This window comes from Trachymyrmex cornetzi, unplaced genomic scaffold (genome assembly GCF_001594075.2).
Source record: "Trachymyrmex cornetzi isolate Tcor2-1 unplaced genomic scaffold, Tcor1.1 scaffold120, whole genome shotgun sequence".
Lineage (NCBI taxonomy): Eukaryota > Metazoa > Arthropoda > Insecta > Hymenoptera > Formicidae > Trachymyrmex > Trachymyrmex cornetzi.
In genome coordinates, this window is record NW_017295762.1 from 44164 (window position 1) to 48944 (window position 4781).

Here is a 4781-nt window from a genome sequence, read left to right on the forward strand (position 1 = left end):
TCCGTAAAAACTAGAGGTCCTTTAGCAGAGTATGTTGTAGATAATTCCAGGAAGCGGGTTCTGAAGACAAGGCTGTTGGAGTCTCTAGGCACCGACGTCATGGATTCATCAATGGGGTGGACATAGGAGTAAGAATCCAAACAAAAGTTGTAAGCCAAAGGTTTATTGGATCTTCTTATGATGTTCATCGCGTATTTTTGAGTGATGTATCTTTTTAAAATAGGAATAGAATTGAGCGCTTGCGATCTTCTGGTTGGGGAGTATAATACATTTTCAACATATTTGAAGCTTTGTAGAGTGGTGGAGTTCCTTTTGCTCATGGTTCGAAAGATAAATCTGGAAGACATGAGATCAAATCTCAGGTTTAGAGGAGTTTCCTTAGCTTCCGCCATTAAGACATTAATGGGGGTAGATTTCCTATAACCCAGAGCTATTCGCATGTTCCGGTTAACCAGGCGTTCCAGCTGTTGGAATTCGCATTGATTGCCTTTAAGCTTGAAAATTTGACAATCATATTCGATGGCGGATCTGAAAACAGCTCTATAAAGGCATAACATCAGTCTGGGGTGGGACCCCCAACTAGTGCCCGCGAGGACCGAAAGTATGTTGGTAAGATTGCGGCCTTTTTTGATAAGATGCTTGAGGTGTTCCTTACCTTTGAGTTTTGAGTCCAGAATAATTCCCAGGAAGGTAAATGAAGTGACGAGAGGTATGTCTTGGCCCCCAATACTTAGCGCCAGGTCAGGGCGAGCGTTGCGTCTTCTCGAAAATAGAAGCCATTTGGATTTAGTAGGAGACAGATCTAGTCCTCTAGAGCGTAGATACGCAAATATGTTGTTCAGAGAGGTTTGAATTGATGGTGTGCCTCCTCTTCGTTAAGGCTTATACTAAAAATGACAATGTCATCAGCATACTGTAGTAGGATAGAATCCTCATGCAAACAGCTGTTAATATCAGCGCAGTACAGATTGAAAAGCAGAGGACTAAGAGCAGATCCCTGAGGAGTACCCTTCAGGGAAGTGAAGGGGCCCTGAAGTTCTCCTTCGCAGACAAAAAAGATGCTTCTCTCAAAAGTAAGATTTGAAATGAATTTTCTCGTTTTTGCAGGGATGCCCAGCTTCTGCAGTCCTTCAACTAGGATTGAGGGGATGACATTGTCAAAAGCCCCTTCAATGTCGAGAAAAGCGCAGAGGGTGACTGCTTTGTCTAGGAATCCACTCTGTATGTAGTTGGTAAGTGAGACCAAGCTGTCTATGCAGGAGCTCATGGGGCGAAACCCAAGTTGGTTAGTGGGGAGAAGGGCTCTAGACTCCACTAGCCATTTCATTCTCCAATAAATAATCTTTTCCAGTATCTTGTATAAGCAAGAAAGGAGCGAAATCGGTCTGACTCCTTTACCTCCCGACTTGGGAATAAGAACGACCAGGGCGCGCGTCCAGTCCTCCGGAAAAATTCCAGATTCAAAAAGGCCATTGTAAATAGCGAGGAGTTCTTTCAAGTAAGCTTGAGGAAGGTTTTGAATGACCACGTAGTCAATCTGGTCTAAGCCAGGGGCTGAAGTACGCTTCGTGGATTGGATGGCATGTTGAAGTTCTTTCATTGTGATAGGCCTGTCAAGATCAGAAGCAACATCCTGAAGGTGTCTTGAGTCCTCTGCAAGCATCTCGTTGATTGGGGGAGTGCTCAAAGTACTGCAGGTAGGAGGGCATAGTTTGTTGATTGCCGTCAATTGGGCCTTCTGTAGTTCCTCGGTGGATTGTAATGGAGGAGCGAGGCGTCTATTCTTAAAGGCTTTGACCAGCTTCCAGAGGTGAGTAGAAGGCGTGTTGCCGGTGAAGCTCTTGCAAAAGTCCCTCCATTTATGCTTTTTAGTTTTCCTCAAGATTCTTCTGCATTCTGTTACCTCTTTTTTATAAGCTATCCAGTTCTCAGAGCTGGAGGTTTTAAAATATTTTATGTTAGCTGCTCTGCGTTTTTCAACAGCATCTTGGCATTCTTGCGTCCACCAGGGAGGAGCGACTAGGTTCCTTTCTTTAGCCGATTTGGATGCCGGGGTTCTAGAGCCTGGTGAGAATAAAAAATATAAAGTCTCAGTGATAGTGGCAACCAGATTTTTATATCTATCGAGTATGTCTGGAAGGTTTTGTGAATTGGTTGACGGCGGATTAGTATATAATGAGTGGCGAAAGTCTTTTACTTCTTGTGCGTCGAGTTTGATTTTGTATTTGAATATCTTTTTAGGATTAATTTTGGACATAAATCGAATTAACATGGGAAAATGATCGCTAGTGAGGGTGTCCTTTCCGGTAGAGCAATCAAAGAGGGTGCGTGCAGAAGGCGTAGCGATGACCAGGTCTACAATAGATATATGCTCGTTATTGGACATTTGAAGAGTGGGTTTATAATCATTGCAGATGATAAGATTGTATTGATCCAGAGCTTGTGACAACAGTCTTCCAGGTCTATCCGTGGAGGTGCAACCCCAGTCAATGTTGTGGGCATTGAAATCACCCACGATTATAGTCTTGTTACAGGACGTTGCAAAGTTGAAGAGTTGTTGGAAAAATGATAGGGGGGTATTGGTGCCCGGATGTCTGTAGATGTTGATGATAGTGAGGGTAGAATCCAAAATTTTTATGTTAATACCCATTAATTCCACTGAAGGATGAAAAAGGAGAGAGAGATCTAGAGTTTCATAGAATATAGATTTCTTGATGGCAAAAGCTATTCCGCTTTGTCCCGGCGTGTCGATATCCTTTCTAATAAAGTTATGCATGTTAGAGAATAGGTAGGCATCCTTGGCCAACTTAGTTTCTTGAAGACACCAGATTTCATAGTTGTTATCTGGAAAATGAAACTCAGGAAGTTTATTCTTTATACCTCTGCAGTTCCAAGAAGTTATGACAGAATCGGTGATATTGCGTTGAGAGATTCTAGACGAATTCATATTGAGTGTTAAGTGATGTATTAGTGATAGAAATGATTGAACCCTGGAGGTGTGTTATGTAAACGGTCGATTTGGAGATTGAAGGGTTCTGCGTAAGCCGATTGTGAGAATTCTTGAGCAGGAAGAGGAAGTTCTGGAAGAGGCCCAATAAAGTCTTGCAAGTAATTAAACATGATTTTAGCGAAATTAAGGAATTGTCTGTAATTCATAGACATCGGCTCATTCATGTCTCCCTTGGGGAATGGCTCGATATTGCCGTTAATTCGATCCCCTGTGAGGCCATTGTTGTTGCTAAATGCTATTCCGTTACCTGAACATGATGGAAGTCTTATATTCGGTGCGTTCAAAATTTGGAATCTAGGGCCATCATCCTGGCTGGTAGCCTTAGGCGCATTGCGTCTGACCGTTGAATAGTCTATGGTATGTTTGAGCTGATTCTGACCAGAAGAAATCCTCGAAGCGCCTGATCCGCGAGAATTTCTGTTGTCCGTAGGATTTTCAGAGACGACCTGGGAGTATTTTGGGCGGTGCTGGAAATGGTCTGCCTGAGTGGCTAAGGGATCAAATTTATTATAGCTATAATTAAGGGGTTCTCTTAGATCCGAGCTGTTATCTCGATCTCCTCTGCGTAGCAAAGGGAAATTCCTCTCCATGGAGGGAGTATTATCAGAGGGAGAGAGAGGAGAGGGTGAACTGTTACCGCCATATAGTCTTCTTCTGGCTTCTGATAATGATATGTTGTCTGTGGCAGCCAGAGCATGGATTTCTTTTTGTTTTATAAAGAGGGGGCAGGAAGAAGAAGTAGAGGGGTGATCGCCCGCGCAATTAATACACAGAGGGGGGAGATTATTGCGTTCGCAAGTATCTTTATCTCCGTGTGGGTCCTTGCCACACAGTCCGCACCGAGGGCGACTTTTACAGAACTTTCCAATATGTCCTATATTCTGAAACACGAAAAACAAGTCTTAACCCGTGGGATGAAAGGCGATACGTTGTGCATGTCAAAATACAAAGATACGTACTTGAGTAGAATTTGCCCTGCAAACTTAATATTAATAGTCGTAGAAGGAGTATATTCTACAATACCATTATTCGTCATGCGACGGTTGAGTCGTTTAAAGTCTATAATTTTGGCAGAGGATCGCAGATTTGATTTGAGCTCTGCATCCGAGACAGAGGTGGGTACTCCTCTGATGATTCCCTGACGGAAAACCTTATGCGAGGGGATGAATGCCGTATAACCTAGTTTAGCTAGTTCTGGGTGCCCAACTAGAGAGTTAGCAGCCGTAGCTGTACGCATCTCTATTGCAATTTTACCTTTTCCGATCTTTTTCATGCTGTTGATATCCTTTGCAATAATTTTAGAGACATGTTTTTTCATAACCACCTCGTAAGCCGGTTCCGTGATGTTGTCCTCTTTGACTTGCATGTGCACGATGAAGGGGGGAAAGTCTGACGATCCGTACCTGTTACCGGAAGGGTCTAAGGTAGACGCGCTTCTGGGAGACGAGCCGTCTTGGACGTCGGCGTTTGATGTGGTATTTGCCCGTTCAGATCTCAAACTTTTCAGTGTGGGGGCCGTTAGCTCAAATCTAGATGGATTTGCGCGTTTCTTAGCTTGCCGTTCGACGTCAACTTCCATGGGCGTTTGCGAGTCCGTTGTACCCGGTGAAGAGTCGTTCGAAGGGCCTTTCGCCGAGATGTTGGGTGCTTTCCAGCAAGGGACACAGTCAGACACAGTGTAACACAGTGAATCATACGTCCTTGTTGTTTGCTTACGTTAAACAAGGATGAAACGATTCACTGTGTTACACTGTGTTTGATTGTGTCCTTG